The sequence below is a fragment of the Rhipicephalus microplus genome, unplaced genomic scaffold, assembly GCF_043290135.1.
Source record: "Rhipicephalus microplus isolate Deutch F79 unplaced genomic scaffold, USDA_Rmic scaffold_202, whole genome shotgun sequence".
NCBI lineage: Eukaryota > Metazoa > Arthropoda > Arachnida > Ixodida > Ixodidae > Rhipicephalus > Rhipicephalus microplus.
Window position 1 is genome coordinate 230,001 of NW_027464773.1, and position 12,500 is coordinate 242,500.

Genomic DNA, 12,500 nt, shown 5'->3' on the forward strand with positions numbered 1-12,500 from the left:
CCCCGGCTGACGCGGTTTCGTGCCGCCCCGGCAGACGCAGTTCGGACTTAGCACTTTTCGGCTGTGCCTGGCTGGCGGCCCACTCACTCAATCGCCATGTCTGTTTGCCACAGTTTTCCCGGTGGTGCCGCACCCGGGCTCGCCCCGGCTGACGCAGTTTTCGCGCCGCCCCGGCTGACGCGGTTTCGTGCCGCCCCGGCAGACGCGGTTTTCGCGCCGCCCCGGCTGACGCGGTTTCGTGCCGCCCCGGCAGACGCAGTTCGGACTTAGCACTTTTCGGCTGTGCCTGGCTGGCGGCCCACTCACTCGATCGCCATGTCTGTTTGCCACAGTTTTCCCGGTGGTGCCGCACCCGGGTTCGCCCCGGCAGACGCGTTTTTTTTTTCTTTCGCCCCGGCTGACGCAGTTTTCGCGCCGCCCCGGCTGACGCGGTTTCGTGCCGCCCCGGCAGACGCGGTTTTTTGCGCCGCCCCGGCTGACGCGGTTTTTGCCGCCCCGGCTGACGCAGTTCGGACTTAGCACTTTTCGGCTGTGCCTGGCTGGCGGCCCACTCACTCGATCGCCATGTCTGTTTGCCACAGTTTTCCCGGTGGTGCCGCACCCGGGCTCGCCCCGGCTGACGCAGTTTTCGCGCCGCCCCGGCTGACGCGGTTTCGTGCCGCCCCGGCAGACGCGGTTTTCGCGCCGCCCCGGCTGACGCGGTTTCGTGCCGCCCCGGCAGACGCAGTTCGGACTTAGCACTTTTCGGCTGTGCCTGGCTGGCGGCCCACTCACTCGATCGCCATGTCTGTTTGCCACAGTTTTCCCGGTGGTGCCGCACCCGGGCTCGCCCCGGCTGACGCAGTTTTCGCGCCGCCCCGGCTGACGCGGTTTCGTGCCGCCCCGGCAGACGCGGTTTTCGCGCCGCCCCGGCTGACGCGGTTTCGTGCCGCCCCGGCAGACGCAGTTCGGACTTAGCACTTTTCGGCTGTGCCTGGCTGGCGGCCCACTCACTCGATCGCCATGTCTGTTTGCCACAGTTTTCCCGGTGGTGCCGCACCCGGGCTCGCCCCGGCAGACGCGTTTTTTTTTTCTTTCGCCCCGGCTGACGCAGTTTTCGCGCCGCCCCGGCTGACGCGGTTTCGTGCCGCCCCGGCAGACGCGGTTTTTTTGCGCCGCCCCGGCTGACGCGGTTTTTGCCGCCCCGGCTGACGCAGTTCGGACTTGGCACTTTTTGGCTGAGCCTGGCTGGTGGCCCACTCACTCGATCGCCATGTCTGTTAGCCACAGTTTTCCCGGTGGTGCCGCACCCGGGCTCGCCCCGGCTGACGCAGTTTTCGCGCCGCCCCGGCAGACGCGGTTTTCGCGCCGCCCCGGCTGACGCGGTTTTTGCCGCCCCGGCTGACGCAGTTCGGACTTGGCACTTTTTGGGCTGAGCCTGGCTGGCGGCCCACTCACTCGATCGCCATGTCTGTTTGCCACAGTCTTCCCGGTGGTGCCGCACCCGGGCTCGCCCCGGCAGACGCGTTTTTTTTTTCTTTCGCCCCGGCAGACGTGGTTCCCCCCCCCCCCTTTTCGCTCGCCCCGGCTGACGAGGTTTTCGCGCCGCCCCGGCTGACGCAGTTTTCGCGCCGCCCCGGCTGACGCGGTTTCGTGCCGCCCCGGCTGACGCGGTTTTCGCGCCGCCCCGGCTGACGCGGTTTTTGCGTCGCCCCGGCTGACACGGTTCGGACTTTGCACTTTTCGGCTGTGCCTGGCTGGCGGCCCACTCACTCGATCGCCATGTCTGTTTGCCACAGTTTTCCCGGTGGTGCCGCACCCGGGCTTGCCCCGGCAGACGCGTTTTTTTTTTTCTTTTCGCCCCGGCTGACGCAGTTTTCGCCCCGCCCCGGCTGACGCGGTTTCGTGCCGCCCCGGCAGACGCGGTTTTTTGCGCCGCCCCGGCTGACGCGGTTTTTGCCGCCCCGGCTGACGCAGTTCGGACTTTGCACTTTTTGGCTGAGCCTGGCTGGCGGCCCACTCACTCGATCGCCATGTCTGTTTGCCACAGTTTTCCCGGTGGTGCCGCACCCGGGCTCGCCCCGGCAGACGCGTTTTTTTTTTTCCTTCGCCCCGGCAGACGTGGTTCCCCCCCCCCCTCCGTCTTTCTTTTTGTTTTTTTTTTTCGCCGCGGCTGAAGTGGATTTTTCGGTGCCTCGACGCCCCGGTAGTCGCGGTTTTTCCGTTTCCGCACGGCCCCGGCTGACGCTGCTCGGTCACAGTCGCCTTTTGTGAGGATTGCAGACTTCTTGAGCGCGGGTGTTTTTTTTTTTTGTTGTTGTTGTTGTTTTATTACGCATTCGCTCCAGCAGACGCTGTTTAGACTTTTTGTTTCCTCTTTTATCCTGCGACGAGGTGACGAGGTTTATTCGGTGCCCCGCCGCCCCGGCTGAAGTGATTTTTCCTGTCCCGTGCCGCCCCGGCTGACGCGGTTGGGACTTCGCGTTTGTTCGGCCGCCACGGGTTTTGGCGCACTCGCTCGGTTGCTTGTTGTTGCCACTTGTTGCGAACCCAGGTTTCTTGAGCGAGCGCGGGCGTTTTTTCTTCCTTTCTTTCTTTGTTCTATGTGTTAGCGAATCGGCCTTTAATATCACACGAGGACTCACAACCAACAATTTTCAGTTTGAAGTGTAAAAAATCTGCAGGTGTTGACGTAACTGACTTGCCCCGTACCCTTGAGTACATCCATGAAGTTCTCGTAGTACTACTAAATCGCATTATTCCAAGTGGAGAAATTCCCATAAACTTGCAAACCTCTACACGAAAATCGGTGCGCGTGATAAAGTTGAAAATTATCGTCCGATATCAAATGTGCCTTCTATAACACAAATTCTAGGAAAAAAAAAAAACACTTGTTCGCCGTTTTCTGCGCCGTGACTGGCAGCACTCCGGCGAAGCGAAACGGGGTCGATTCGAGCACGATATCGGCGTCTTTCGACGTGCTCGCCGGCGACCGTCGCACGAGTACGTCGCACGAGCGCGTCTGCCGGGGCGCCGTTTGCGAAGCCGACGCAAAAGTGGGAACCGCCGCTCGGATGATCGCCGCTTTCGGCAGAGTGAGTGTTGGCACTCCGGGGAAGCGAAACAGCGTGAATGCGCCCACGAAATCGGCGTATTATGAAGTGCCCGCCGGCGACCGTCGCACGAGTACGGTAAACCGCGTCAGCCGGGGCGTAGTTCGGGACGCCGACGAAAAAGTGGGAAGCGCAACTCGGATCTTCGCCGTTTTTGCAGGAGTGAGTGGCGGCCCTCCTGCGAGACCAAGAAGCATCGATTCGTGCACGAATTCGGCGCCTTTCGACGTGATCGCCGGCGACCGTCGCTCGAGTAGGGCAAACCGCGTCTGCCGGGGCGGGCTTCGGGACGCCGATGCGAAAGTGGGAAACGCTGCTCGGATGTTCGCCGTTTTTGGCCGAGTGAGTGCTGGCACTCGGGCGAAGCCAAACGGGGCCGATTACGGCACGATATCGGCGTCTTTCGACGTGCCCGGCGGCGACCGTCGCACGAGTACGGTAAACCGCGTCAGCCCGGGCGGAGTTCGGGACGCCGATGCGAAAGTGGAGAACGCCGCTCGGATCTTCGCCGTTTTTGGAGGAGTGAGTGGCGGCACTCCGGAGAAGCCAAGGAGCGCCAATTAGCGCACGATATCGGCGTCTTTCGACGCGCTCGCCGGCGACCGTCGAACGAGTAGGGCAAACCGCGTCTGCCGGGGCGGGGTTTACGACGCCGACGCAAAAGTGGGAACCGCCGCTCGGATGTTGGCCGTTTTTGGCAGAGTGAGTGCTGGCACACCGGCGACGCGAAAGAGCGCGAAAGCGCCCACGAAAGTGGCGTATTTGGACGTGCTTGACGGCGACCGCTGCAGGAGTACGAAAAACCACGTCAGCCGGGGCGAGCGACCCACGGCGGTCTGGGTGCTTATCGCTGCTATTATAGGGGCACCCCGGCAGACGCAGAAAAAAAAAATTTTTTTTCGACCTTCTTTTTTGCTGGTCGAGCTCGGGTAACCCAGGTCGCAATGGGAGCCGCGCACGAAAGCGGCGTCGCGAGACGCGTTCGCGGTCGCTAGTCGCACGAGCTCGGCAACCGCGTCAGCCGGCGCGGAGTTCGGGATGCCGACGGCTAAGTGGGTACCGCTGCTCGGATGTTCGCCGTTTTTGGCCGAGTGAGTGCTGGCACTCCGGCGAAGCGAAACGGGGCCGATTCGGGCACGATATCGGCGTATTTCGACGTGCTCGCCGGCGACCGTCGCACGAGTACGGCAAAGCGCGTCTGCCGGGGCGAGGTTTGCGATGCCGACGAAAAAGTGGGAAGCGCCGCTCGGATCTTCGCCGTTTTTGCAGGAGTGAGTGGCGGCCCTCCTGCGAGACCAAGAAGCATCGACTCGCGCACGATATCGGTGTCTTTCGACGTGCCCGCCGGCCACCGCCGCACGAGTACGGCAAACCGCGTATGCCGGGGCGGGGTTGGCGACGCCGACGCAAAAGTGGGAACCGCCACTAGGATGTTCGCCGTTTTTGGCAGAGTGAGTGCTGGCACACCGGCGACGCGAAAGAGCGCGAAAGCGCCCACGAAAGTGGCGTATTTGGACGTGCTTGACGGCGACCGCTGCAGGAGTACGAAAAACCACGTCAGCCGGGGCGAGCGACCCACGGCGGTCTGGGTGCTTATCGCTGCTATTATAGGGGCACCCCGGCAGACGCAGAAAAAAAAATTTTTTTTCGACCTTCTTTTTTGCTGGTCGAGCTCGGGTAACCCAGGTCGCAATGGGAGCCGCGCACGAAAGCGGCGTCGCGAGACGCGTTCGCGGTCGCTAGTCGCACGAGCTCGGCAACCGCGTCAGCCGGCGCGGAGTTCGGGATGCCGACGGCTAAGTGGGTACCGCTGCTCGGATGTTCGCCGTTTTTGGCCGAGTGAGTGCTGGCACTCCGGCGAAGCGAAACGGGGCCGATTCGGGCACGATATCGGCGTATTTCGACGTGCTCGCCGGCGACCGTCGCACGAGTACGGCAAAGCGCGTCTGCCGGGGCGAGGTTTGCGATGCCGACGAAAAAGTGGGAAGCGCCGCTCGGATCTTCGCCGTTTTTGCAGGAGTGAGTGGCGGCCCTCCTGCGAGACCAAGAAGCATCGACTCGCGCACGATATCGGTGTCTTTCGACGTGCCCGCCGGCCACCGCCGCACGAGTACGGCAAACCGCGTATGCCGGGGCGGGGTTGGCGACGCCGACGCAAAAGTGGGAACCGCCACTAGGATGTTCGCCGTTTTTGGCAGAGTGAGTGCTGGCACTCCGGCGAAGCGAAAGAGCGCGAATGCGCCCACGAAAGTGGCGTGTTTGGACGTGCTTGACGACGACCACCGCAGGAAAACGAAAAACCACGTCAGCCGGGGCGAGCGACCCATGGCGGTCTGGGTGCTTATCGCTGCTATTATAGGGGCACCCCGGCAGACGCAAAAAAAAAAAAATTTTTTTCGACATTCTTTTTTGCTCGTCGACCTCGGGTGACCCAGGTCGCAGTGGGAGCCGCGCACGAAAGCGGCGTCGCGAGACGGCTTCGCGGTCGCTAGTCGCACGAGCTCGGCAACCGCGTCTGCCGGGGCGGAGTTCGGGACGCCGACGGCTAAGTGGGAACCGCCGCTCGGATGTTCGCCGTTTGTGGCCGAGTGAGTGCTGGCACTCCGGCGAAGCCAAACGGGGCCGATTCCGGCACGATATCGGCGTCTTTCTACGTGCTCGCCGGCGACCGTCGCACGAGTACGGCAAAGTGCGTCTGCCGGGGCGGGGTTTGCGACGCGTACGCAATAGTGAGAACCGTCGCTCGGATGTTCGTCGTCTTTCGCCGAGCCAGTGCTGGCACTCCGGCGAAGCCGAACGGAGCCGATTCGGGCACGATATCGGCGTCTTTCCACGTGCTCGCCGGCGACCGTCGCACGAGTACGGTAAACCGCGTCAGCCGGGGCGGAGTTCGGGACGCCGATGCGAAAGTGGGAAGCGCCGCTCGGATCTTCGCCGTTTTTGGAGGAGTCAGTGGCGGCACTCCGGTGAAGCCAAGGTGCGCCAATTCGCGCACGATATCGGCGTCTTTCGACGTGCCCGCCGGCCACCGTCGCACGAGTACGGCAAACCTCGTCTGCCGGGGCGGGGTTTGCGACGCCGACGCAAAAGTGGGAACCGCCGCTCGGATGTTCGCCGTTTTTGGCAGAGTGAGTGCTGGCACTCCGGCGAAGCGAAAGAGCGTGAATGCGCCCACGAAAGTAGCGTATTTGGACGTGCTTGACGGCGACCGCCGCAGGAGTACGAAAAACCACGTCAGCCGGGGCGAGCGACCCACGGCGGTCTGGGTGCTTATCGCTGCTATTATAGGGGCACCCCGGCAGACGCAGAAAGAAAAAAAAAAAAAATGGGGACATGGCGTGCGTCACCGTGCGGCTTCGCAGCGTTGCCGAAGTCGCCGAGCCCTTCGACTGAGCCGAACGGCGGACAGGGAACGTTGGTCGGCCGTTCTAACCTGTCGGTGCCACGCCGAGACGTCGTTAAGGAAAACCGCGTCGTGGGCCTCTACGACGCCGTCGAGTCGTTGTACGTTTGGTGTCCAGCGTGTCGGCGGCGAGTAGCGGACACGTCGTTCACGACTTCGGTCTTTCGCAGTCGACGCGAACTTGCGGAGAGTCGTGGTGCCTCACGTTTTCGGCAGAAACCGCGGCGGAATTTTCCCGTGCGTGCGCGCACGACCTCGGTGCTGTGCCGTCAGCGTAGTGTTGCACAAACTCGTGGCCTACCCAAGGTGCGGTACGTTTGCGGCCGTATCCTCGGTGGGAATTTCGTGAGTAGGGTCGCAAATTCTACGACCTCGGCGGGTTTGAGAGCGACGTAGACTTGTGGCACGCTCAACGTGCCACACGTTTCGGGGCACACCCGCGGTGAAATTTTCTCGAGTACGCTCGTATTAGTGCCCAAGGAGGTCTGGGTACTTATCGCTGCTATTATGTGGGGGTTCTCGTGAGCGGCGTACGCGAAAGCGACCGGGTGTCTGATATGCGGCGGGCTTCGGCCTCGTCAAGCGTGTCCTCGGGTCTGCTCCAGGGGAATCCACGGCAGTCGTCTGCAGCCTCATCCGCTTGATGCGTTAGGGGCTGGTTGTCGGACGGTGCCGTTTTACCACGATATCGAGGTGTGTTCCGTGTCGTCCTCGGGCGATTCAGATGCGAAAGCGCCGAAGACGCGGGCGTGACCCGTCGTCTGGCGGCTTTGCAGTCTCGGCTCCGTTGCTAGTTCCGGCCGGTCCACCGACAGTGCAGCGGGCTTGGGCAACCCGCACGGCGCGACCGAGTCGATGCAACGAAAAAGAGCGAGCATGAACGTGCTTCTTGCCGCACGGCTCCCACTCGTCTTTCGGGAAGGTTGTGCCGTAGCGAGCTCGAACGCCGTCATCTCGGAGTGCAAAATAAGCGTGTTGGGGCGCCTGAAGGTGGCCTCCGCCGCACACAGACTGCGTCCGGCCCGCCGAAGGCGAGGACGGACGCGCAGTCGAACGATTACCTGGTTGATCCTGCCAGTAATCATATGCTTGTCTCAAAGATTAAGCCATGCATGTCTAAGTACATGCCGAAATAAGGCGAAACCGCGAATGGCTCATTAAATCAGTTATGGTTCCTTAGATCGTTTCTTCCTACTTGGATAACTGTGGCAATTCTAGAGCTAATACATGCAGTGAGCCTGGAGCCCTTTGGGTAACGGGTGCTTTTATTAGACCAAGATCGATCGGGTTTCGGCCCGTATTGTGTGGTGACTCTGGATAACTTTGTGCTGATCGCATGGCCACGAGCCGGCGACGTTTCTTTCAAGTGTCTGCCTTATCAACTTTCGATGGTAGGTTACTTGCTTACCATGGTTGTTACGGGTAACGGAGAATCAGGGTTCGATTCCGGAGAGGGAGCCTGAGAAACGGCTACCACATCCAAGGAAGGCAGCAGGCGCGCAAATTACCCACTCCCGGCACGGGGAGGTAGTGACGAAAAATAACAATACGGGACTCTTTTGAGGCCCCGTAATTGAAATGAGTACACTCTAAATCCTTTAACGAGGATCAATTGGAGGGCAAGTCTGGTGCCAGCAGCCGCGGTAATTCCAGCTCCAATAGCGTATACTAAAGCTGCTGCGGTTAAAAAGCTCGTAGTTGGATCTCAGTTCCAGACGAGTAGTGCATCTACCCGATGCGACGGCTCGGACTGAACATCATGCCGGTTCTTTCTTGGTGCACTTCATTGTGTGCCTCGAGATGGCCGGTGCTTTTACTTTGAAAAAATTAGAGTGCTCAACGCAGGCGAGTCGCCTGAATAAACTTGCATGGAATAATAGAACAAGACCTCGTTTCTGTTCTGTTGGTTTTTGGAATACGAGGTAATGATTAAGAGGGACGGACGGGGGCATTCGTATTGCGGCGCTAGAGGTGAAATTCTTGGACCGTCGCAAGACGAACTACTGCGAAAGCATTTGCCAAGAATGTTTTCATTGATCAAGAACGAAAGTCAGAGGTTCGAAGGCGATCAGATACCGCCCTAGTTCTGACCATAAACGATGCCAACCAGCGATCCGCCTGAGTTACTCAAATGACTCGGCGGGCAGCTTCCGGGAAACCAAAGTATTTGGGTTCCGGGGGAAGTATGGTTGCAAAGCTGAAACTTAAAGGAATTGACGGAAGGGCACCACCAGGAGTGGAGCCTGCGGCTTAATTTGACTCAACACGGGAAAACTTACCCGGCCCGGACACTGGGAGGATTGACAGATTGAGAGCTCTTTCTTGATTCGGTGGATGGTGGTGCATGGCCGTTCTTAGTTGGTGGAGCGATTTGTCTGGTTAATTCCGATAACGAACGAGACTCTAGCCTATTAAATAGGTGCGGGGTTCCCAGCACCTTACAACCTTCTTAGAGGGACAAGCGGCTCCTAGCCGCACGAAACAGAGCAATAACAGGTCTGTGATGCCCTTAGATGTCCGGGGCCGCACGCGCGCTACACTGAAGGAAGCAGCGTGTCTTTATCCCTGTCTGAAAAGACTGGGTAACCCGTGGAACTTCTTTCGTGATTGGGATAGGGGCTTGCAATTGTTCCCCTTGAACGAGGAATTCCCAGTAAGCGCGAGTCATAAGCTCGCGTTGATTACGTCCCTGCCCTTTGTACACACCGCCCGTCGCTACTACCGATTGAATGATTTAGTGAGGTCTTCGGACCGATGTCCGGCGCGGCCTTTCGGTTGCGCCGGTCTGTTGGAAAGATGACCAAACTTGATCATTTAGAGGAAGTAAAAGTCGTAACAAGGTTTCCGTAGGTGAACCTGCGGAAGGATCATTAACGGATTGTGAAGGGTGAGCGCCTCAGCTGCGTCTGCGCCCGACACTTTCTGCCGCTGACCCCGTTTGGACGCGGGGTCGGCTTTTCCCCACGGGGCTGCCTGAATGTGGAGCGGCACCCCGTGACAAATTGTTGCGCCCAGCGGACGCCAACACCGCGACCTTGGACGGTCGGCCAGGTGGCGGACGCGGGTACAAACGGCGCAACGCACTCATAGGTCGGCTTTCGACCCGCCACTGCACCGTGGCTCGAAGCGCTCGAAATGCGCGACCCGACCGCTGCGGGACCGCCTAGTACTGTAAACAGGAGCGGCGGAGCGCGAACGGCGAGTCGTGGTTACGTCGGTAGAAGGCGAGGCTGCGCGTTCCCGAAACGCCAGCCGAGTGCCCTCCCGACCGTTCGAGCGTGCAAGAACGAGACCCGACAATCGCGCGGCGACTGCCAAGTACGAGAGGAACGGCACAAGCGTCGGCGGTCGGTCAAGGAACTGGCGATGTGACGGGTCCGCTGTGCACCAGTGCATACCGTCCCGCCGTCCGCGGCAAGCGCCTCCGCGTCCTCGGGTGACGGAGGCTGCCGGTCGGTTCTTGCAGGCGAGGGATCTCGCTGGCACCGGTTCGCGTTGACGCGCGGCCGGTCATGGCACGGCGATGCGACGGCCGAGGTGCGCAGTACTCGATGGAGGAACCGCACGCTCCGATGACCGTCCCGCCCTCCGCGGCGTATGCGTACCGACCGTAATGGTTGCAGCAGCGCCGGCCGGCTTTTGAATTCGCCACACGAAACACGGTGCGAGATCGCGGTTAGGGGAGCGTCGACGTTGCCAGGCGTTTTGCTTGCTGCCGAGGGAAAGGCGGCACGGCCACGTCGCGCTCGTCGCGATTAGCGGGTCTGCGCGCTTTGGGAAGGTGCCGCAACGACTTGCCGAAAGAGGAAGCACGGAAGAACGAGGGACTTGGACGTCCCGACAATTGAACGCACTTGCGGCCAGGCCCTTGCTGGCTTCGTTCTTCCGCCTCGAGTAGGCTCGTACGCGGCTCCGGCGCCGAAAGTGGTCCTTGGCACCGACTTCGGTGGACGTGGGAAGTGCCGCGCAAGTACGGCGCGCCTGGCTCCACCTGTTGGCTAAAGTAGGCAGCCGGATCGGCATTTTGGTGTGCGGTGGCAAACCGTGGATGCGAAAAAAGCTTGTGCGATTTCGTGGAACAAAAAGCGGGGGTCCCCCTTTTTATGCGGAGGAGACCGACCCGCCTGCCGTGGTGAACCGCGACGCCACGGTAAAAACGGGAGAGGCTTGTCGATGGGACCGTGCATCCCGCGCTCCACGGAGGCCGGGAGGCGGCCGCCCGAGGAAATGTGTAGCCGTCGAGGCCCGCATCTGCGTGCACTCTTATCCAAATGGGTGTACCGCAGGCATTTTCTGGTTAGGCGGGCCAATGAGAGCGAGCACACAACGATACCTACGGGTCCGGCTTGGAGAACCGGCTTCGACGCCTCCCGAGTATTTATAGAGGGGTGGACCACGAAAGCACTCGCAAGTAGCGAAAGCGAAACGCCGTCCGAAACACACCGTTTGCTCGATTTGCGGCAGCCGAAAAAGGCGCGGCAGAGTTTTGGAGTCCAAGCGTGCGCTGAAAAGCGCCCTTCTTGGCCACTGTTTGGCCGAGTGCCAGAAACGTTTGGTTTTGACTGTACGGAATTGAACAAACACTTTTTCACGACTCTAAGCGGTGGATCACTCGGTTCTCGGGTCGATGAAGAACGCAGCCAGCTGCGAGACTTGGTGTGAATTGCAGGACACACTGAGCACTGATTCTTTGAACGCACATTGCGGCCTTGGGTCTTCCCTTGGCTTCGTCTGTCTGAGGGTCGGATCACATATCAAGAGAGCCTTCGGCGCACAAGGGAACGTGAGCCGTCGACTCGTTTTGACCGCGTCGGCAACACGGACAGCACGCTGAACACCTCACAGCGAGCGCCAACAGCGGCCACTCAAGGGCGAGACGGTGGCGACCGTCGTGCCAGAGCCCAACCGAAACGGGGGCGACCGACTGCATTGAGGATGTGGCACCTCGTTGAGACCGCCGCAGGACTTCGAGTCGGAAGGAAGCCTGCAGGGAAAGTGCGGTCGAGGTTGCGTACTCCTCTCTGCGACCGGGCGCGCAAGAGCTGCGAGAGCCACGGACGCGCAACTTTAACGCACGGTAAACACGAGGAGCGAAAGCCGGCCAGCAAAGCTTCTCCAGCCGTGCGCAAAGTGCGCGAGATCGCAGCCTTGCGTTGCGCTTGTTGCCCTCGAAGTAAGCAGGGTGTCCCGTAGACCGGGCGCTCGAACACGCTGCGGGGCCGTGCCTCCTCCAGGCTTTGCCGCGCGAACAGGGAACGTTCGCGCGCAAAGCGCAGGGAGGTGAGGAGGCTGCGCCCGACGTTTGCGGTTCGCTGCGTACGCGGTTGATGCGGAGAGCACGGCGCGACGACTTGCCGCGAAGCGGAAAAAGTCTCCCGCACGAGTTGGCGAAACGTTGGCGAAGCTTAAGGCGTTCTCGTCGTAGTCCGCCGTCGGTCTAAGTGCTTCGCAGTTCCCGTCCCGTTCAAAAAACTGGGCCACTCCAGTTGGGGCGGGGGCGACGCTACACGAGACGATGCCTCTCGCCAGGCTGCGTGGCTGCCCTTGCGGCGGCGGCGACTGGCCTCGGCGGTGTTTGGGCTTTCGACACGGTCGTTTATCACGCAACTGCTCGGACGACGCACGCGCGCAGCGGAATGCCGCTTGCCAGCCTTGTGAAGATGTGACCCTGTACAGGGTTGCGGGCGCACTTGGTAGGGCGTCGTACTCGGTTCGCGATGGGTTTACGAACGTGTCCCGTCACTTCCACGTCACACCGGTTGTGCGCCGCACGCGTGCAGCGGGGAAGCCGATTGCCAGCCTTGTGAAGAAGTGGCCCTGTACAGGGTTGCGGGCGCACTTGGTAGGGCGAGCGCACGCGGTCGTGCAGGAAGTTGATGGAAGCGAATGTATCCGCTGTCGACCTCAGATCAGGCGAGACAACCCGCTGAATTTAAGCATATCACTAAGCGGAGGAAAAGAAACCAACAGGGATTCCCCGAGTAGCTGCGAGCGAAACGGGACCG

At 60.8% G+C, this 12,500-nt stretch overlaps 2 non-coding genes and 1 pseudogene across 2 annotated transcripts; all 3 read left to right on the forward strand.

Annotated features, from left to right (window-relative positions):
* The first annotated feature begins 7,553 nt into the window (after positions 1 to 7,553).
* On the forward strand, positions 7,554 to 9,368 carry LOC142792068 (small subunit ribosomal RNA). Its single transcript, XR_012890625.1, has one exon. It is a non-coding gene; the product is annotated as a small subunit ribosomal RNA (ribosomal RNA).
* A 1,719-nt stretch (positions 9,369 to 11,087) lies between these two features.
* Positions 11,088 to 11,240, forward strand: LOC142792059 (5.8S ribosomal RNA). Its single transcript, XR_012890616.1, has one exon. It is a non-coding gene; the product is annotated as a 5.8S ribosomal RNA (ribosomal RNA).
* A 1,154-nt stretch (positions 11,241 to 12,394) lies between these two features.
* The window catches only part of LOC142792053 (large subunit ribosomal RNA), a 2,824-nt pseudogene continuing 2,718 nt past the window's right edge, over positions 12,395 to 12,500 (forward strand).